This window comes from Python bivittatus, unplaced genomic scaffold, assembly GCF_059951505.1.
Source record: "Python bivittatus isolate LINGU-HERP-01145 unplaced genomic scaffold, Pbiv_v1 ctg000080_np1212, whole genome shotgun sequence".
Lineage (NCBI taxonomy): Eukaryota > Metazoa > Chordata > Lepidosauria > Squamata > Pythonidae > Python > Python bivittatus.
The window spans coordinates 70,909,726-70,933,213 of NW_028277035.1; the positions used below are offsets into that span (position 1 = coordinate 70,909,726).

Consider the following 23,488-nt stretch of genomic DNA (forward strand, 5'->3'; position numbering starts at 1 on the left):
TGTGTACAAATGATGAACATGTAATTGCTAAAATGTACAAAGTTTTCTTGAAATTTGAAACAGAAAAAGAACAAGTGAAAGAATGAATGATAAAGTGGTTTGAAAATTTTGGTTATAATATACAGATCAAACAATGGGAAAATATGTGGTTGAAAGGACTGAAATTTACATTATGTTACAATCCTAAAGAGAATATATAATACCAGCAAAATTGTCTAGAATGTATAAAGGCACTTCAAATTTATGTTGGAAATGTGAACAACAGGAAGGGTCATTTTATTATGCTTGGTGGATGTGTAAAAAATCTGGACAATTCTGGATTCAAATACACTGATTCAGAGGATTCTAAGATTAATATACAATTGAGACCAGAAGCCTTCCTCTTGGGACTGATGGACAAACAGTTGGACAAAGGTCATGGAACTTTGTTTTTGTATATGAGAACCACAGCGAGAGTATTGTTTGCACAAAGATGGAAAGATTTGGCATTACCCACAATGGAGGAACAGTTGGTGAAGATGATAGAACTTGCTGAGATGGCCAAATTGACTTGTTTGATTAGTGAAAAGACAATATCTATGTTTATTGCTGACTGGAAACACTTATGGACTTTTTGCACAAAACAGAAAAAAATGAATTTATGATTTATAGTTTTGATAATTAGACAGGATAGATGTCTAATCATCAGAACCATAAATCGTAAGTTTGTTTATCATATTTATATAGCTGCCCATCTCACACAAAGTGACTCTGGGCAGTGTTTTTAATAAATTACAGAAAGAAGAGAGTTATGATGTAACTTTAGAGAAAGACATAAATTTGTAATTGTACTTATAAGTGTTGTAAAGAAGATTAGAAGCCACTTTGTATCACTTTTTTCTTTTCTATTTTTCTTTTTCTTTCTTTCTTCCTTACTCTATATTAGCTTGTATTAAGACTTTTAATAAAATTATATAAAAAATACAGGGTAGTCAATAATAATAATAACAACAACCAACACCACCACCAAGGAGCATAGGTGAGTGTGGAATGTTACAAGCACACCAGACAGTTGAAGAAGAAAAAAGGGCATTGGAAGAATATCTGAAGGACAGTGAAGAAGATACACTGAAGCTAGTAAACCATGAAGGCTTACTGAATACCAAAGACACCAAACTGGCCTATAAGAAAGACCAAATGAAGAACAGAAAAGAGACATGGCAAGGCAAAGTATTACAAGGGAGGCAAAGCAGATAACAAGAAGACCTGGCAATGGCTAAGAGCAGGAAAGTTGAAGAAAAAGAGGGGCTAATTCTGGTTGTATAAGATTAAGCCTTAAGAACAAATGCATACAAAGCCAGAATTGAGAAGACAGCAACAGACAGCAAATGCCGCCTCTGCAAAGAAGCTGAAGAAACAGTGGATCACTTAGTCAGCTGCAGCAAGAAGACCACACAGATTGACTACAAACAACGGCATGATAAAGTAGCAAAAATGGTGCATTGAAATATCTGCAAGAAATACCATCTGCCTGCAAGCAAGAACTGGTGGGGCCACAAAGCAGACAAAGTAATAGAAAATGAAGACACTAAAGTGCTCTGGGATTTTAGAATTCAAACAGACAAGCACCTGCCACACAACACTCCAGACTTAACCATTGTCGATAAGAAAGACAAAAAAGTCTGGAAAGTGGACATTGCAATACCTGGAAGCAGCAGAATGGAGGAGAAAGAACTGGGGGAAGTCACAAAATACAAAGACCTGCAAATAGAAATAGAATGACTGTGGCAAAAGAAAGCAAAGATAGTACCAATACTTATAGGTGCCTTGGGTGCAATCCCAAAACATCTGGAGCACCACTTGAAGACCATCAGCATTGACAAAAATTACCATCAGTCAATTGCAAAAGGCAGCTTTACTTGGAACAGCTTACATCCTGCAAGAATACCTTTAACACCATCAAACAACAATATCTGCCTATGGGAATAAGCCTTGATAGCTGGATAAACTTGATAGCTGGATAAAAATGCAAAATCCAATCTAAACATCTGGCTGATTGTGTGAGCAATAATAATTTATTAAATGTATATGCCACCCAACTCCCAGCGACTCTGAGCAGTTTACAATTGGTAAAAAAAGATTTAAGAACAAAAAACAATACAAAAACACAAAAACCAGCACAAGACAAAACAACAATGGCAAAGAAAACAGACCCAGTGGGGAGCAAAAAGAAAGAAAAGGGCGTCACTCATCCTCACCAAAGGCCTGGGCAAAGAGACAGTCTTTAGAGCCCTTCAAAATACCCATAGGGTGGGAGCCATTCAAATTTCAGGGGGAACCTCATGCTGAGGCCAGATGCTGCTACAGAGAAGGTACACTTCTGAGGTTCAGACAGATGGTATTATTTAAGCAATGGAACCCAGAGTGTGCCACCTCTGCTAGATTGAACTGGCCGGGCAGATGCTATGAGACAAGTGGTCCCTCAAGTAACCAGGTCCTATGCCATGTAGGGCTTTATAGGTAATGACCAGCACCTTGAATCACGCTCAGATTCAACTGCAGCTCGCAAAGCAGAGGTTTTACATAGGTATACCTAGGCATGTCCATCACTGCCTGTGGTTGGAGTTCCAACCAAAAATGCCTGTTACTGGGGCTCTGCCTCACTGAGCCTCATTGTAAGGTGGACCCTAAATAAGCCTATTTTGGCTGTCTGGATTGTCAGGTTCGGCCTGGCTCAGCACACGCCATTCAAGCTAGCCGCCATTCCGCCTAGCTAAGTTCAAACGCGCCTGGTCAGTTTCCTTGCCTCAGGTGCAGACAATTGAAAGAGGAAGCACTAAACCGCCCATCAAGCGCAATCATGAGTCAGCCTCACAGGACCTGCCACACAAGCAAGACAGCTGAAAACAAAGGACCCCGGCTGAACCTGCTATCGGCCCGAGGGGCGAGCCAAGGATGGGCAAAGGAGGGCAGGGGAGGTCAGGGGCGGTCAGCAGGCGGGACTTGCAAGCACGGGAAATGGGGAGACTATAAAATGCTATGTAACCTGTGCCAAGTCAACCCTGGCTTTGTTTGTAACCATCTGCATTACACCTGAGTAAATTGCTTTCCTAGGAGCCTGCATCTCATGGAGTCTTTATTCAGCGATGAATGCGGCTACTCTTACATGGATCAGATAGGTAGAGAGTCTTTTAGACACCCAAGCCCTATGCAACCTATACCTTGAATTGCCCTTGGAAACACACTGGTCATCCATAGCAGTGGTGTAATGTGACTGGCCAGGAAGCATACAGGCTGCTGCATTCTGGATCAGCTGAAGTTTCCATGAGACTGATGTATCTAGACGTATGTGTGTGTGTGTGTGTGTGGGGGGTATCTTAGTTATGCAGAGCCCTACACATAAGTGGTTGTTCACACATTAAGATTCCTTTGTAAGCAACCATGTTGGTATTCAGCAAGGAGAGAAGAACTGAACACTGTCAGGCCTGACAGATGATGGACACCAAAAAAAGATTCAGGACACTCAGGCCTGGTAGGAATAATTCCCTCAAACAATTGGGATATGATTCAAAAGCTCTACTCTGACAGTCTTTCCAGTCTAAGGATAGGGGAGTCCGCAGCATTAGAGATGAGTAGATTTGTCAAAGAACAGACAAAGAGAGGTTCTTTCATCTTTCCTTTTCTTCAGCCGCTAAGCAACTGGGCCCAGTCTTCTGTTCAATGAGCCATTCACCAGCTCTGCAAAGGTAATGCTAATATTTTCACATTTTTATTATTGTGAATTTGACTAGTAACAAAAACACTTTAAAGCATATTAGCAGTTCACAGGGCCTTGCTTCAAGGGTAATTAAACAATTTATTATTCCTTTTAATGTTAATTGCATTTTTAATTTTGCTTATGGCTTGACATCATTTACTTCAGTTAAAAGTATGCCTCATCCTAATGAATGGAACAGGGAATGAGAACTGAGCTCATTTTAAGGCAGGAAAAATGGGAGAAGGGTGGCCACCTCACTCTGAGCTCTAGCAATAAGCCACTTATTGTCCACTAATTTTATTTTTATAATTGGATTCACAGCACTCCTGCTTTGAGGTAAATGGTTTGAACCAATATATATACATTGCTCAATCTGATTTCAACAAGTTTAGTTATTTCATTTTTGCGTATGTGCCACCTAATAAAAATGCAAGCACAAAGTGTACATGTTTTTGTGACTTAAATAGCAGATCCATGAAATCTTGAACAGCACTGAAAACAGCCATGAGAAAGGAGTACTTAAATGTTTCTCACTCTGCTATGGTTCTGTAAAAAAATCTACTCCCTTGAATATTCTGTTTGCATTTCAAGGGAAGTTCCTGTTTATTTATAATGAAGACTTCCTTTGAAATGCAAAGAGCAGCTTCAGAGAGGCAGTGTTTCTCTAAATCAGGAATGGATTTTGCTAACTGAGTGCCACAATTCACTCCCCTGATCAGGGGGAGGGTTCCAAGAGGCTTTCTACTGATAGAGTGAATTGGCCAATTTTGGGGGTTGAATGGGAAGAGTTTACTACTGCAAGCCTTTCACTTCCACTCCCTTAAAAATGTGCCACTGAAGATTGGCCATCTTGCTGTCAAATTTTGGTGGAGCAATCTTGGGGTGCTGAGGGGACACAGATATGTTTTGGGCCATATGTGGCCCCAGAACCTAACAGGGACATAAAAAGTTAAAGTAGATGCCTGTACTGTGATCCTGAAACTGCTTAGGATTCTTTGTAGCTACCTAACAAAAGTTGGAAGCAGTGGTTGTTCTGGCAGTAGTATATATTATTTCTTTTATTCTTGAATTAATACACAGCAAGGGTTAGTTCAACGATTAGTTCCACAATGCCAAACAGCAACCCTCTCTTTAGGTATCTCAGAACTAGCATATGAACAAAAATAAGGTGATGGTAGGATTTAGAGGAGGACTGCATACAGCCTCTGATGGAGCCCTTCAAATATTTGAAGAGGGCTTTTGTATCACCTCCTGATCATAGTCTCTTCTCCAGGCCAAACTTAATCAACTCCATTGATCCCACCATGTCAAATTTATTTCCAGATTGTTCACCAACTTTATCACCCTCCTAAGGCCAATTCCAGTTTGTCAGTTCTTTTATCAGAACCCATGTGCCCAAATCTTCAGTGATAATCTTATCCAGTATTCAAAAGAAACCAGTAGAGACATACTGCATATCCAGGGTGCAGAATTGGAGTTTCTTGTACAGACAGGATGCATAGTTCTAGTGTTTACTGTGGAGCATGCCCATAAAGTGCTCTGCCTGAAAAAAAGTCTGTACATGAGAAACAATGCATTGGTTTTATTTATTTGGCATCTGTACTCATTACTTTTTTTCACCAGCAGGAGAAAATGAAAGAATCACAATTGGAGGATGACAACACTGTTGGCAGAGTTGCAAGCTGGTGCTAAATACAAGTACTAAACTCTCATTCCAAAGATATAGTAAAGTATCTGAAGCTGAGAGGAAAATGGCTTCCTTGTACTTTCATTTTGATTGAGAATTTATCCCAGAAAATGGCAATTCATCAATACAGCCTTTGGACCAGGAGCCCTGAGACCCAGAACAGAAAGGTTTCTATCTAAAGTATAAAGGTTTTGTTATTTGTTATTTATTTATTTTATTCTTATACCAATGCACTCCAAAAGGACTCATGGCAAGTTGTATAACCACAGCATAATACATAATACATAAGATATTCATTAATAGCCATCAAATCATTATTACAATATGTTGTTGTTGTTATTCCTGATGACGCTCTTTCAGGGGCAGCCCCCTCCTGTCCAGAGATAAAACAGAGGTATAAATCCTCCCTGATGTACAAAGACTAGCTCTGTCTTGCTAGGGTTTAGTTTAAGCCTGTTCTCTCCCATCTAGACCTGAACAGCATCCAGGTACCACAACAGGACTGGCATCTCTGGCCTGGCCTGGGATCATGATATACACTTGGATATCGTTAGCTTATTGATAATACTGGGCCCCAAACTGTCAGGTTACCTCCCCCAGCAGCTTCATGTAGATATTGAATAGCGGTGGGGAGAACACTGACCCTTGGGATGCCCCATAAGGGAGCAACAACAGGCTCTCCTTTGCCCCCTCCCACAAGACCACCACTGACTGGAAATGATCACTGAGAATAGTGCCATCAATCTACAATCCCCTTAGCCTGTCCAGAAATATACTGTGGTTGATGGTATCAATGGTTACACATTTGCAAATGGTTTCCTATTGATAACTGATTCACACTCAGTTCACCTCTTCAATAGTTTATTGCATATGGGGCAGCCACTGAAGACTACTGAAAAGTGTTGGTACAAAATGCAACAGCATTTCAATCTGACCATCCGGTAAATCCCAGCTAGGAATGTCGAAGAGGAAGGGTCAAGGAGAATGAGAAATCTGTGTTCTTCTGTTGTGGAATAGCTTTCCACAAAAGATCCACATGATGTCTTTGACCCTGACCTTGAGTAAAGCTGTTAAAACGGAGCTGTTCAGAAGGGCATTGAGATTGGGAGGTTAAAATCTGGTTCCATGACTTGGGAGTCCTCCTGGATTTGTGGCTCCTGCCAGTTTGGCAGATGGAAGCAACTCGTATTGGAACAAAGGAATGGCTAACTTGTAAAGGCTTTGGGGATGGCTTCTTATGGTACTAAGAGTCACTTGTCCAGTTAAATTGTTACAACAAAAAATTATTATGGCTGTCTTGATTTTTTAAAAGAAATCCAGAAAATATTGCCCTTATGATACATATTTCACACATTCCATTTAATTGATTTTTTGTGATTTCCCCCATTTCTCCTGCTGAAAAATTGTGAGCTTTTAAAGCTTTGTGGTCCTGCCTACCACATAATATTGCTCACTGAAATCTAATATTGCAATTGTAGGAGAGGGGGGAACCAATTATGAAGCACAAACTAAGAGAACTTGATCTGAAAGAAACCTTTAAAGACATCTGTTCCTATCTCTGCTTGTGTTCATTAGCTTGTTCCACTGTTTGCATTAAATAAATGATGCCTTTGGCCTGAGGTGAGATGAGAAATTCCATGCTCATTGAATGATTTGATACTGATTTGGAGAATGAGATGCCAAACTTCCCAGGCTCAAAGGGACCATTTTAGGAGGACAGAGGTTAGTGGTTCACCATTCTTCTCACTCCCAATTTGCTTCCCCTTAATTTCAAGCACAAGTTAATTATTCTCAGGGAAGCCTATATTTCTTATAGACTCACTGAATGAGTTTAGTAAGGTATGCTAAAAAGGACAGAGAAAGAGTTTGACCTTTCCTTTTATGCTGTGTAGAAGTCATTGGACCACAGGAGACATAAAAATCAATACTAAATTAGACCAAAGACATCTCTAGTCCAGCATTGTCCTCCCAAACTACCAAACTGGTGGGGAGAGTAGATTGAAACTAGGCCAGTGTTTCTCAACCTTGCTGGCTGGGGAATTCTGGGAGTTGAAGTCCACACACCTGAAAGTTGCCAACGTTGAGGAACACTGAACTAGGCTCTCAAATAGTGCCTTAATGTTTATTTTTGACAAAGCCTTTTTTTCTTTGAATATACATGAGGAACAATCTGTGTGCATTTTCCTATTTTGATGAAGAAAATGACACAGTGACTCACTCTGTTCAGCCCCAGGCTTTATTATTTGTCAAATATTTTATTTGAATTTCTCTTACTTGGCTCTGTTAAGAATACTTGGTACTAGCTAGACCCATTTCTGAACAGAGTCAGCCTAACTGCAATAGTTATGCACTTGTGCTTCATCTGGAAGCTGCAGCTGGTACAAAATGCAGTGGTTAGGTGTTTGAGTGGAGCACCTAGTCATACACTGCTAAGCAACTATACTGCCTGAAATGAGCTACTAATTACTTACCAAGTCAGATTTTGTCTTATGGCCTTAAATAATTTGGAACTCTCTGCTCCCTGACAAATCACTTTCACCATTCCAGATCAGGAAGATGATTGAGGAATCTTCCTGCACATGCCAAGAACTAGGGCTACCACATCTCGGTTACACAAATCTGAACAACTACTTTGTGGTTCAATTATTCAGCCACTGTCAAATGTTCATGACTCTATGGACATCATGCATCATGACTGACTGTGGTAACTGCTTCTTTAAGTTCTTGTAAACTCATACTTATTTCATTGGTGATAGTACATACTGTACTTGCCTTTGTTGACCTTCCTATGGCCTTTGATTTTTCCAAGGATCAGAGCCATCTCTAATTATTCTTGTCATTGTATAATGTATACAAAGTAGTTAAGATTTAGCTTGTCATTAGTGCTTCAAGTGGGCACTCTTATTTTACTTCAGCTAGTACTAAATGATTTGATATATTTATGATCCATATTCTTATGATCTTGTATTCACAAAGTTTTCCTCCAGCAGCACAACCCAGAGGGATCATTCTTTATTTCTTCAGCCTTTTAGATGGTTCAATTTTCTCAGCCATATTTTATCATTTGGAAAACCATGGCCTTGACAACACATCTCTTTTTTGTCAGTGTAATGTCTTTGCTTTTTAATATTTTGTCTATATCTGCCATAGCCTCTTTCCCAAGTAGCAGACATCTCTTTATTTCATGGCTACAGTCACCTTCCTTGTGAATTTTTATCCTAGGAAGATAAAATCTGTTGCTACTTTAACTTCTTCTCCACCTATTTGCCTTACCTGTTGATATAATCTTAATTTTTTGGTTTTTGTTTAATATTGAGGAGCAGACTGGCTTTTGCATTCTTTTCTTTCATATTCAAGAGTTTTCCTTGCTTAAAGCTATCGAAATATCAGCACATCGGAAGATGTTGATGTTTCTCCAATTTTAATTCCAACTTCTATTTCTTCTAGTCCAGCATTTCTCATGATATATTTGGCACATAAAGACAAATGTATAAAACCTTGATATACTCCTTTTCCTATTTTGAACCATTTACTTGCTCCATATTCCTTTCTAACTGTTGCCTCGTAATCATTATACAATTTTTTCAGTAAGCGAATGAGGTGGCCTGGTACAGGCACGTTTTTAAGGACTGTTCATGATTTGTTGGGGTGTACACATTCAATAAATCTTTGTATAATAAATAAAGTAAAATGTATGTCTTTTGGGAAATCCCATACCCTTTCCATTATCTAATGGATGCTCACTATATGACCTCAGGTGCTTCTGCCCCTTCTGAATTCAACTTATCTATCTGGCAATTCTCATTCCATGCATTGTTGAAGCATTCACCACAGGTCTTGAATATTAGCTTACTAACATATTGGTGGGCAGGGAGCAAGATCCCAAGTTGGCACCTGGAAATGTGGTTGTGTTAGGAGGGGCTTGTCATGTTTTTCTGTGCTTTTTGTAGTTTGCAGTGTGTTTTCAGAGGGTTGTTTTGTTTTTGTTTAGTGTTGTTTTAATGTTGTTTTCCTTTTGGGTTGTTGTTATTGGGAATGTATCGGTGTGCTCACCTGCAACAGACACGTGAGAGAGCTCTTTGTGGCAGGGTGTGCCGTGGAGCTTCTCCCAGAGCTACTCCTGTGGCCACCAGATTCCCACTGGTCAGAGGAGCAGTGGATGGCAGCAGCGGTGGGGATGACAAGGGGAAGAAGACAATGGTGGCCCCAGCTGGCGTCGAGGCAGAGGCAGAGGTTGAAGTTCTGGGGCCTTGGAACCATCCTGGCACCAGTTTCAAAGGGGCGGAATCAGAGCACCATTGGGCCTTTGTTATGAGGCAGTAGTGTGTCATAGACACTGTGCCTAGAGGGATCAGAGTCTCATGAAGCTATGCAGAGCCATCAGGCCTCTACTCTGGGCTGGAATGCAGCAATGGAGGCCCATGAGAGATGGAGGATGCCACAACAGTATGGTGACCACATTTTCTTGGAAAAAATGTACAAACCTGAAAAAGAGGCAAATCTGAAAGAGCTTTATAAGGATAACAAAATTTAATTGTTTATAATTTTGCCTTACAAAGGAAAATTCAAGAGAATTTTACAATTTTACAAATTTTACAAGAAAAACTTTACAAAAAAGCATATTCTAAAAAAAAATCTAAAATCAAACAGTATATATACATTTATTTTAAAAAGACAATTCTATTTCCATATTTTTTACATGAACGTGAAGGACTGTGCATTAAGTGGTATCATTTGTATGGTAAAAGTTAAATGACCAAAATAAAGGACAAAAGTGGGTTTTTGAATAATAAATAAATCTAAAGGACAGCTTTCTGAAATAAAGGACTGTCCTTTATAATAAAGGACGTATGGTCACTGTACACAAGAGTGACCAGAGGCAGGGCAGTCCTGAGGTCAGCTGGAGGTAGCAGTGCTGCAGACTGAGAGGATGGTGAAGGTGGTGAAGGGAAGGTTGGTGGGGCCTGGTTATAGAGACTGGAAGTCAGTGATCCCTAATACTGAGACCCTCTGCTCTATGCCCTGATTTCCCCCTTGGATTTCTGAAGGGGTTTGGTTGTTCGGTTATGACGGGAGGGCCAATCATGGCTGTGGGAGCTCCCTGGGAGGTTCCAGTTTAGCAGTTGCAAAGTGCCACGGGTAGAGCAGCTGGTGGGCCTTGGGACCACAGGAGGATCTAGCAAACATGTTTGGGGTTGAGGGATGAAGGGTGAGTGGCTATTGTATATTGATAAGAGTTTGTGTGGGTAATTGTTTTTTGGTGTTAGGAAGGATGGATCAATGGGCCTTGGATAAAGGAACCCATAGGGGATGGGCTGGGGGGCTAGATATGGCAGCAGGAGGTGTTATTGGTACCATGATGGGCACAGGTAGATGTGGCAGGAATCTGAGAGTTGGATACACTCAAGGACGCCAGGAACACTGTCTGAGAGTGATCCCAATGTCTTGTCCTCAGTATTCAGATCCAGGACAATAAGCCTTTGGGGGCCCTGGGCTCTGGCTGCGGCTTTTGAACACCAGGTTGTTGTGTAACAAATCTGCCAAAAAAATCATCCACAATTTTTTTTTGGTTTGCAAACTTTTGCATTTCTGTCAGCATATCACTGAAGAAAGCTGGGTTTAAAGCCAATAAAATAAATAATAACAACAAAACACCTTAAACTTTCAGTTGAACCCATTTGCCATATCTGATCATTATGATTATTTTACCATCTAGATCCATTGTTAATTATGTATAAGGAACTTATGAATAAATCTTTATTATCCACCTTACTCTTCTAAATACTGTACACTATATTACACCTATGACATAATACTGATGTTGACATTGAAAGGAGTGTGTGCTTGACATCATGGTGCAAAGCAGCCTGCTTGAGTGTCTGCAGTGGGTACTTGTCTGTTTCTTTTTACTTCCCCTTATTTAATAAAAAGTATTTCATTCAGCAGAACTGATGACAGCATTTGATAACAGGCAGAGAGAGTGAGGATTTTTTCCAATAACCACAGAAGCTATTTTCTGTTTTCAGCTGGATCTATGGAATAGTACTGATTTCCCCTAAGGAACTAATTAGGTGGCCTGGTTAGTGCACTCCCAGATGGGAACAGAAGCGCCAGGATCAGTAAATAGCTACAACAACACTACAGACATCAATGAAATGTAACACTGAAAATATGGATAAGTTAAAATAAATTAAAAAATGGGAGCAAAATAATGAAGGACAACAACATGTTTCCCAACAACGGGTTATTTGCTTGACACCAGTGTTTGTGTGGTCTGCCTGGAAATAACAACTTCATAACAACGTATTGTTATGATCCCAGTCCATTCCTTCAATTCACCATTCCTTCACAAGTATACTTAGCTTTTAAAACATTGAAATTGTATTTCAAGTATATTACGGAAATTGATTTTTTATTACTTAGAAAGTTTTATTGTTCCTTACTCTGCCTAAAACTTACTCTGTTTCCTTTTCTTGGTGTTCTGGGTGGCTGCAGTGCATTTGTACTTGTCTGAATAATGTCCTTACACAGCTCCTCTTGTGGGAGGTTGGGTTGTTACTCTGCTCATGGAGCACTTGGTTAGTGTGGGTTGTTTTTTTGAGAGATTCTCTACATATATTCTCTTCTATTGGAATCACATACGGGCATCAAATGCTTCAGAAAGCACACAAATGGGAGAAATTTGCATGTAGGCAAACCTCCACCAAGGAACAACCATTCTTTCTCCACGAATGCCTACGATAGCATGCCCTGCCCACCAGTGTCAGATACAAACCTCCAATAAACTGCACAGCTGGATGGAAAATAGCTCAACAAAGCAGCTGAAAAAAATGATACAGTTAATTATCATGGATGCTCACCTCACACTAAACAAATACCAGCACACCATAGATGACCCCAAGGAGCAAGTAGAACAAACCATGACTCCAAAACACACAAAAATGCTGACAAGCACCATCAAGACTACATCTCTAAGACAAGTTTAAAAAATGAAAACAAAATTCCAAACCAAACTGCTCAAGCTAAACCCCAGAAGCAAAGAGGTACCTGAATTCAAATGCGTAGTCAACATGTCCAACCACCCACTATCTACCGCAGAACACAATATCCTCCAGAAAGGCCTCAACTATAAAACAGACGATACTGATCAGTTAGAATTCTTTGCAGCCTTACAAGCAGCATTTAAAACCAAGGACTTGCCACAGAGACCCAAGAAAATATGAGGCAGACAATCATGCCACAGACAAGAAGAACACAGAATCAGAATCAATTCAAAGAAGAGGACAGAGCAACCCTCAAAAACTTAAAGAAGGACTCCCATCAGGGACTTTTCCAAAGAGTCCTCTCTTCGCATTAGGTGACCAAAGTATCTGAGCTTGAGCTTCATTATCAATCCTTCCAATGAGCAGTCAGGGTTGATTTCCTTTAAGATTGACTGGTTTGACCTTCTAGCAGTCCAGAGGACTCTTAAGAGTCTTCTCCAGCACCACAGTTCAAAGGCATCAATTCTTCGGCGCTCAGCCTTCTTTATGGTCCAGCTCTCACAGCCATACATTGCTACTGGGAAAACCATAGCTTTGATTGTAAGGATCTTTGTCAGCAAGGTGATGTCTGCTTTTTAATATGCTGTCTAGGTTTGCCATAGCTTTCCTCCCAAGGAACAAGCGTCTTTTAATTTCATGGCTGCAGTCTCCGTCTGCGGTGATCTTGGAGCCCAAATAAATGAAGTTTGTTACTGCTTCCATTTCTACCCCTTCTATTTGCCAGGAAGTGATGGGTCCAGATGCCATGATCTTAGTTTTTTTAATGTTGAGTTTCAAGCCAGCTTTCACACTCTCCTCTTTCACCCTCATCAAGAGGCTCTTTAGTTCTTCTTCATTTTCTGCCATTATGGTGGTATCGTCTGCATATCTGAGGTTGTTGATGTTTCTCCCTGCAATCTTAATTCCAACTTGTGATTCTTCCAGCCTGGCATTTCTCATGATGTACTCTGCATATAGGTTAAATAAGCAGGGTGACAGTATACAGCCTTGTCGTACTCCTTTCCCTATTTTGAACCAATCGGTTGTTCCGTGACCGGCTCTAACTGTTGCTTCTTGGCCCGCATACAGATTTCTCAGGAGACAGGTAAGGTGGTCTGGTATCCCCATCTCTTTAAGAATTTGCCAGAGTTTGTTGTGATCCACACAATTGAAGGCTTTTGCATAGTCAATGAAGCAGAAGTAGATGTTTTTCTGGAACTCTCGTGCTTTCTCCATGATCCAGCGAATGTTGGCAATTTGATCTCTAGTTCCTCTGCCTCTTCGAAACCCAGCTTGTACATCCGGTAGTTCTCGGTTCACGTACTGCTGAAGCCTAGCTTGTAGGATTTGAGCATAACCTTGCTAGCATGTGAAATGAGTGCAATTGTGCGATAGTTTGAGCATTCTTTGGCATTGCCCTTCTTTGGAATTGGAACGTAAACTGACCTTTTCCAATCCCATGGCCACTGTTGCGTTTTCCAAACTTGCTGGCATATTGAAGTGCAGCACTTTAACAGCATCATAGTTTTTTTTTAATTGGACGTTAAATATTTATTTTTATTAGTAATTACTCTATATAGTTTTCTTGGAGATGCCTTCTATGCCATATATGTTTTGAAGTTGTTGGTTCTACTTCCCTGTTGCTTCTGTCCTAATTACAAAGCAGTGTAAAGTTACTCTGCAAAACACTTTTATGTGAGTAGAAGCCATTCATTGATAGAATTTTAATAGCACTATTTCTCCAGCTCCTGCCTTTAATTCCAATAAGTATTCATGTTCTACAGTTTTACAGTAAACCGTGAACTCAATGTTAAGTTTCCTTATTTACAATAGCAACTTCAGCTAGATTTCATGCATTATGGATTCTGCACTATGACTGAGACCTGCTTTAGGAAAATCTATCCCTTACTTTATTTTTTGACATATGTCTCCTTTTATTAAAAATTCAGGTTCAAATAGCATGCATAATTAAACAGAGCAGCACCATCAGCAGCATGAGCAAAAATCTTTAGGAAAGATGAACTGTCTAGTGAACTCACCTTTTGAAGCTTACTAATCTTTGAAGCTACATAGGCAAGTAACAGCCACACTGTATAAACAACCATGCATTGACAGCACTGATTTCTCCCCCCTTGTTTAGCTCTTAATGGTTTGTGCAAATGTTTTGTGAGTGACCCAGAACTTCCAGTAGCCCCTAAAGGTCTGACAGTATTCTCCAGCTGATCGTGGGTGTATCTCTGTACACTTGCAATGGGCCTTTGATTGTTCCTTGCACTCTGATACAACTTTCCACAGTTCCCAACATATCTAGCCATATTGATTTCTTCAAGCCTTTCTCTGTGTTTATATGACTCACTTATTTTATTTAAGAATGTTCCATTTTTATTTTTAAAACTTTCAATTTCTCATGTATATAGTAACATGGTAGAATAATTAAATGTTGAAAAAGTCATGTGACTGTAAGAGTCATTCCAGGAAGAGAATTCTGGGGCCAGATTGCTTGCTTGCTTCCTTGCTCTTTCCTTCTGTCTTTCTCTCTCTCCATCAACCACCAAATTAATACCAAACTAATTCTAGGTGGTTTACATATTGTATTTACAAATAACAAAATGAATAAGAGAAGAACAATGACTAAACAGAAATAATGTAGTGCATCAGGGGAACAAAATTCAGTTATAATCAAAACCCAAATATACTATTGGAGAGCAGATTACCTCAACACCTGTTGAAAGAGACACATTTGTACAGCTTTGCAAAAGCACAGCAGAATTTGGACTATATAGATTTATGCTATTCCACAGGACAGGCATAGCTACAGTGTAGGTGAATCTCCTTGGGCTGCAATATGCATTGTTTCATAGCTGGAACCTGAGTGCAGCAATTCTACCAAAGCTTCATGGTTAGCAGAAACAGAGAAGGGCTATCCTGAAGATATCCAGTCTCTAAACCATGATAATGCAATATTTATTGATCTATTTGAATTCTAAAGAATCTTAGTGGTACTCAAGCACTTCAAGTATTCTACTTTAGTAGTCTTTACAAGATTAATCTATGTTTATCCTGTTCTTCTGCACAAGTGCACTGAGGATGGCTAATGATCTAAACAAAAAACAAAAAAAACCCCAGTAACAATAACCACAAAGCACATGCATCAATGATATCAAAATGCAGGAGCTAAATTAAATCATGATCTTGCAAAAATTCAAATGGCCACAGGAAAATCCGATCTTTGCATATGCCGAAAAAAGTTGAAGAGTGGCACCATGCCTTTCAGATGTAGCTGCTGTATTACCTTTAGAAGATGGCACCAATTCAAAGGGTTTTTATTGGTCAAGTCAGTGAATTCATAATTGAAACTTAATTACAGTCAAGAGGAAAGAAAAACAGCATTTAAAACATCACAGAAAAATAAATATATGCATGATTTGAAACACAAGCACCATGTCTCCATGTCAATAAATCCCATTCCAAGTCATATTTAAATCAAGCAGAGCCAAGCCAAACTAACAAAGCAAAACAAAACAAAACTATGTCCAATGGAACATGTAATTTGGCCTTGAGATAAATTTAAATGAAGGATTCCCAGCTACCGCAAAACTGCAATAGTTTCTTCTTCTTCTAGTACCATTACTACAGCCATCGGTGAACACATTGAGATAAACCACATTTACACACACCTTTCAAAAGAGAGAATAAAAGAAGGAAACAAAAAGACTGGAACACATCCCTTTCAGCAGCCAACACTTTGATAAGCAGGGATCAGCACCAGACAAATAATCAGGCAGAAAACAATAATCAAGGAACCACCAAGTAGGAAACCACACCCCTACCCAAACTGGCAGGGCAAGCTACTGTATATAAACAGGCAACAAACCCCACACTCACTTGCACTGATGATGTTACCTAGTTGGGTAATGAAATGTCTGCAAACAACCAAGCTCAGATAGTATGAAGAACTTTGCAATTCAACCCTGAGTGACATAAATTCTCTTCTGTTGGAATACTACTACTACTTCTACTGCTACTACTACTATTATTGTCTGCTTTTTCATTAAAACAATTACAACTCTGAAGGTAGTGAATTGGGCACCATTTGGTAGTTGGTAAAATCTTTTGGATGTTATGAGTAGTCCTGTGTACTGATTCTTGCAATTATCTCATCAGGATATAAACAAATGACAAATGTTGCCAGATTTAAATGTCTCAGGAATAGTCACATGTGGCTCAGGTGGTATAATTGTCACTACTACCATTTAGAGATCTAGAGAGTGTTCCCTGATTGTGGGCCTGCTCCTTCAGGTAGAACTCCATTCAGAAATGGCTGAAACTCCATCCTCAAGTCTGGTTTTCTGCTGAACAACAGTACCTCCATTTTGCCTGGATTTTATTTCACTTTCATCCAGGACATTATTGAATTCAGGCAAAGTGCAAGTGTTTTTAACTCTTCCTTGAAGTTAGATAGGAATGGGCAGCATTGTACTGTAAGAAATTAGTAAATGTCAAAATGTCAAATTAGCAAACTTAAGACATATATGTAATCACATGTCAAATGCTTACCACCTTGTGCATTGTTGTATTTATGGTTCTGTTAATTGAACATGGTGTCAGATTCAGCCTAGTATAGCCAGCACCGCTGTTCAGTTTCACCACTGCTAGTCAATTTCACCGCCTCAGGCATAGGTGGGCAGGGAAGGGAAACAAGGCAAGCTGAAAGCTAATTGCCAGCAGGTGGCCGCAATTAACACATCGCGGAGAGTAAATTGAAACCAGCAACATTGTAGCGCAGGCGGCTCTCCAGATGCCCGGGGAACGCAGATTTCAATGCTTCAGGAATACAGCGATCCGGAGGCAATCAGCGACCAGTTGGAACATGACTTAAGAAACCCCATTTCATCCGCATGAGAAAAGCCCCACCAGCACACCGACAACACAGACAAAAGATAACGATCATGAGGACAATGAAACCTGACTGAATCTGCCATTAAGGAGAGGGGAGGGAGATCACGACAAGCAGAGGGGTGACTCGGGACAAGGGCAGGGGCGGAACCCAGGGGTATTACAGGTCAAGGGGAGACCCCTAGAAAACACTGTAAGAAACCGCGCCAAGCCAATCCTGGCTTTGTCTGTACCTGTTACGCATTACGCCTGAGTAAACTAACTTTCGTCCGAGCCTGTGTCTCACGAGGTTTTTTGTTCAGCGCCAAATGCAGCGATCCTTACACATGGATGTTTTGAAAGCTGTGACTTTGATGGAAGCAACTGCTGGCTGCTTGTATTTTGGAGCAGCTGAGATATAATCTGAGAGTGGGGGTCATTTCCATCACTTCATCATCTTATATCATTTTCTGGTTCTCAAAGAGGTGGCCAGTGCCACAGGCCTCCACAGGGAAGATCGGCCCATTTGATTGGTCCACCCCCATGCCTAATGGATCTTTTAGGATTCAGAAGGCACTTCAGGGTTTTCCCAAAGCCTTGTCAGACAGTTGAGTGCTTGGTTGCCTCTGAAACATGAGGGTAGGAGCAACTCTCAGTGGGTTTGCCCCTGTGTGGCCTTTCCCTAGCCACTAATCCAAGAGAAGTGTTTGGTTTATTGAGGACCTTCGGTAGATGAAGTAGCAAAAGAGTGGAGGGAATATTAAGAGGGAATATGACCAAACATGAGGAAAATCTCAAGTTTAAACTTACACCATGTTGGTAAAAATGGTAAAGTGGACAGAAGCATTGCATGTGGTACATTACCATCCATCTTTCTCCAGTAAAAAACTGAACAATACTTTTTTTTTTCTTTTGAAAGGTACACCTGAAAAAGAACATATATTTCTGAGCGCAGCACATTGAGAAAAATTATAGGAGGCATAGCATTTTTGAAAAAAAACTTAAGGGGAGGAGTATATTTTTAATAACGATCTGTAACAGGGAACCTTATATTTTAAAAATTAAGATAAGTAAACAATCAGAGAAATTTGTGTAAAAATGTGCATGGAGATTAGTATTAGGAACCGAAATACATTTTGGGGAGATCAAGTTAAAAAGCCCTAACCAAAATACATCTTCTTGGGGGGCGGGGGGGAGCCTTAACTCAACTATCATTAATTAAGTGCTAGGAATACTCAGGCACAAAGACTCCTTACTCCTCGCAAGCAGTAAGGAGATGTGAAATGCTAACCACAAAAATGCTAACTAGGACAATAAGGAATTAACACAAAGCACAGGAAACTCATGGCTTTTAAGATAGTGTCTAGAGGGATGTAGCAGCTTCAGATATGGTTTCTTCAACCCTTTGTTTTCACTCAGTGGTACCATCATATTCAAGCCCAATACTTCCCCTATCTCACCTTATCACCATGCACACTGAGAGCCAGTTTGGTGTAGTAGTTTAAGGGACCAAGCTAGAGAGACCATGACTTCTAGTTCTGCCTTAGGTATGAAGCCAGCTGGTGACCTTGAGCCATTTACTCTCCTTCAGCCCAAGGAAGAGGGCAAGGGCAAACCACTTCTGAAAATCTTGCCAAGAAAACTGCTGGGACTACAATGACTAGTCCAGGCAGTCTCCAGGAGTCAATGCCAATTCAAAGACACAAAAACAAGCAAACAAAAACCCCATGTACTTTAATATGCATGTACTGTAACCCAATCATTGAACTAAAGTCAAATTAAATATATATTATAATTTGCACTGGTCTATAAAGTGGGACTCTAACCCCTCCCCTCTTTAGGTTTGTCTGTGCCTCCAGTGCTAATCAATAAACCAATTTATGGTTCAGTGTAAGTGTGCTGGTCTCTAGGTTAAACAAAGTTAAAAATTCTCCCATAGAATATATACAGGCCATGTATATTACAGGAAGTTTCTTACAAAAACCTAACCTTAGGAAAAGCTGCAAACAGCAAACAAATGCAATTTTAAAAAAAAATGTAAAAAAAAAAAGGCTAGGTTTATATTGATCTGAATCTCCCTATCCTGGATTGTGCATCTATGCTGTTTGTGTAATTGTCCTCACAAAGGAAAAAAGAATGGTTGTCCATGAGAGGTACTTTCACAAAAGAATAGTTATGAGGTCAACATTTTATGGGCAAAGCCATTCTAATTCTCAAACATATAATGAGACTGATAGCTTCACAGGCTTTGTAAGTTTTTTTCACTTGGCAGCTAACCAAGATTTTAATCAGTGGAATCACAGCAGAATTAATTTTTATTTTACTCTGGGAACACTAAGTAAAAGGTAAATTTTCTTCCTAAACTTAAGTCTGAATATAATTTATATTAAGGCATTGCCAAATGCAACAAATATATACAGTATTTAATAATTTCTGTCCATCCTCAGTTTCTTCATAATATTTAAAATAATTGATCAATACTCAGACTCCACTTTCTATTGGCAATAATGCATGATATGTGACAAAGCACTCAACATTATGAGGTCAGCCACATGTAAGCTTTGTTTAATGTTGTAATGATTATAATGTGTAATGCTTGTTTATAGTGTTTGGTGCTGCATTTGGAATATTATTACTGTTGCTCATATGTATACTGCTTAGAATCTTTTCAGACTGAAGTCATCTATACATTTTATAAATAAAATAAAATAATTGTTGTAGGGCTCTACAGGGAAGGTGTGATTTAACACCAGTCGCTGTTTTTCACTTCTGTTACGGCTGTAATGAAAACTTAGTTGTAACTTCAGCAAACATATCATTACAGCTTGGCCTTGACTATCCTCTCTCTCTCCTTCCCTCCCTTCCTGGGGCTTATAATGTCTGCAATCCTGCAAGTCTCTGAGAAGCTAACAATTTCATCTTGTAGTAAAAGGGCTGAAATACAACAGTATAATAAAATGAAGAAATAATGCAAAATAATAGCCACAAAAATAACCAAAGAAGAAAATAAAGCCCAGTGAGAAAAAAACATCCAACCACAGTCTGAGGTGGAGGTTCTAACTGATCCTAGATTCCCTCCTACAGCTTTCTTAAATTTTGGCATTTTGGAACTCCCACCATTATTTGAGCAGCTTTGTTCTATAGTTGAGGCTTCTGGATCGGATTCAAGAGCATTCCCAGGTAGAGTAAGTTTCAATACTCCAAAGAAATGGTGACTAAGGCATGAGTAATGGTACGTAGAGCCTTCTGGTCCAGGAACAGTTGTAACTGGGGTATCAGATGTGGTTGTGCAAAAGCCCTATTTGCCATAGCTGCCACCAGCTCTTTGAGCAGAAGTTGTGAATCCAAAAAGACTTTTAAATTACATGCCACTTTTTCACAGGGAAGTGCAACCTTGTCCAGAACCAAAGATGTTATGTCCTTGAAGTCAGAGGTCTTCTTTACTAATAGCCACTCCATCATGATAGGATTGAGTTTGAGCTTATCCTTCCCCATCTGGACCCTAATAGCTTCCAGGCACCCAGCTCTATCACATCTCCTATTCAGTCTGGGGTCAAGATGTCCTAATCCCATACCAACAGGTAACCTCACCTAGCAGCCTCATAAACATGTTGAACAGTATGGGACAAGAATCCTGTGGCACCACCCTACAGAGGGTCTAGGGCACAAGCTCCCCCATCTCCAACTCTAACTTCAGGAAAGAGGAGAACTACTGTAAAAGAGTGCCTCCCACTCCTAATCCTTGGAGGTGGTGCAGTAGGATAGCATGAGTGATGGTGTCAAAAGCTGCTGAGATATCTGGCAGGACTGGGAGAATTGTACTACCCCATCCCACAAGTTATCCATAAGAGTTATCAATATGGTTTCAGTATCATGTTCAGGCCTGAAACCAGACCAAAAAGCATCCAAATAATCTGGTTCCTCCAGGGTTCTTTGTAGTTGCAAACTTATTTTGGTATGTCTCAGGGGAATCAACTCAGTCCACAGGAAGGCTCATACCCTAAAACAACATAGCATTTTGAAGGAGATTTCTCATCACCGAGATGACTGGTGAGTGCAAACCTCTTCAAATACTCAAAGCATGGCTGTCAATATGCATAACAACCTACTAGTTTCATGTTTTAAGAGCATGAAGAAGAATTCTAAGCATGCATGCCTAGTTTCTCCATACAGAAGAGGATTACTGATTGGCCCCACAGTCTCTTTTTTGGTGGAAGATCTCTACATTGGTACATCAGGAAGAATATAGGGGCACTTCTGCTGCTCATCAAATGAAGGGTCAGATAGCCAAGAACTCCAGCTACCACAGCTTTAACCTAGATGCCTCTCACATGTGTCCTGAATATGTGAAGAGAACCACTGGAGCTTCCCTAATGTAAGAAGGGCACCTTAAGGTATGTAACTTCCATAGGAGGAAGTTTGACATCTTTATAAAGGCTTACTTTCCCACAGATTATCTATTAATTCAAGTGTCATTGCCATCAAGAGAAGAGGTAGCAAGCTGTGCTACCTAAGACACACAATAGTCACTTATTTCTTCGAATTCTAGAACTAGAATCCAGTCTAATTCTAAGTGCTCAGCCACCACATTTTCTGTTGTCCCTGAACTTAAACTTCAGTTCATTTCGTAGTGATGGTGGTGAAAGAGATTGAATCACAATTTAACAATGAAATTTTAAGCAGGAATGAGTATAAGACGATGCAACTAATAAGAACAGGAAATTGGATTACAGCACACTTAATGTTTTCATTGCTTGAGGCACCCGTTGGGAAACAGTTCTGTAATATCTCAGGTCCTTTGCTACACTGTGCTTTGTTACACTTACACAACTTTGGGATATACACATTCTGCACCCCCTGTAGCTGGTCTGTAAGCATAGAATGATGTGTATGCTGCACATCTTTGCAAGTGTAGCAAGATCAGGCTACTCAGTACTCAGCATTCAGTGCAGAATTATCCTTCCTGGTAATCTTATTTATCATATTCTAAGATGTTTCTTAGAATAAACATATGCAGGAAACAAGAAGGTTTGTAGGAAATGCTATGTATAATCAGTAAAGCCAGAATAGAGCAAGATTTCCTGGTCTAGAGCCTATCCAGCACTGTGCTATTCCTCTTGAGTCTCAGAGTACAAGCAATAGAAATAGTTCGCATTTATTTCATATATGAAATAGCTATCCTGGATCACAGATAAAGCTTTCATCCTTCTTCAGCTTCAAGGTAGTTCATTTTTTTTCTGTGTATCATCATGTAATTACCAGCATTACTAGATAGTTATGTTATGGTAAAGTACTCCACCAGACCAATTAACTCCCAAGCAGGACAGCCTGGGGTGAATGGAGCTGGGTTTATTTATTTATTACATAAATTTGTGTATTATTTTCACTGGCAGTCACTGCTGCCTTCTTTATTTTTACTCCCTGGAACCAGGGAAAGCTAAAAGGGAAGGGAAAAATCTTGTTCCCTTTCTGCTAACAGCAGCAACAACAACAGAAGGCCAATTTAAGCCCAGCGCCTGGTAGTCAGTCTGCAGTCAGAGGCTAGGTCTGTCTGAGGTATGTTACAAATTACAACTCCCAAAATGAAAACTGGCATCAGATATGCCTGTTTGGAATAATACTTACTTTATTAGAAAACAAACAACAAGAAAAATAAAAATAGGTGTTGCTTTTAGGAAAAAAAGGATTGAATTCAAACAGTGACTGTAGACCAAGGAAAAATAGGTAAGCTAATTCAAAATGAAAATTCAGCTTCATGGGACTATAGCTGTGAAAGGAATTAGGCAAGGCTTAAACACGTACAGAATAAGAGAAAACAAGCCAATTCTCTTACTGGTCCTAGAAGTGTGCCTAGACTGATTCTTTCCTAAATCCTGGTAATATCTTATTCCACAACCTGGAGTGGGCCTTGCCTCCTTCCCACCAGCCAGTCCTGCTCCCAGGTAGACAGTCAGCAAAAGTCTCTTGCAAGTTCATTCCTACCTAGTGAATCTCGAGGGGAATGAAAGTTGTGTTTACCTAACAATTTAGCCAAAAATCCCCTAGTCCCCTTTGTTAGAGGGGAAAATTATTAGGTTACAGTTGCTTGCCTGATTTCTATGGGGACTTCTGCAGCTGGTCTTATTGGAGGTACTTATCACATTCATACATATTCATTCATTCATTCAT

General features: G+C 39.9%; 1 long non-coding RNA gene across 9 annotated transcripts in view; it reads left to right on the plus strand.

The window, feature by feature from the left end:
* Positions 1-23,488, plus strand: part of LOC148216739 (uncharacterized) — a 153,136-nt gene that overhangs the window by 89,267 nt on the left and 40,381 nt on the right. For 6 of the 9 annotated variants that reach the window (XR_015794931.1, XR_015794936.1, XR_015794935.1 and 3 more), the window contains 2 exons: positions 3,668-3,725; positions 5,363-5,590. The exons of 2 other annotated variants lie outside the window; for them this stretch is intronic. This is a non-coding gene — a long non-coding RNA (uncharacterized LOC148216739). Of the gene's footprint in view, positions 1-3,667; positions 3,726-5,359; positions 5,591-23,488 lie in introns of all 9 variants that reach the window. One more of the 9 variants, XR_015794932.1, reaches the window with a different exon arrangement.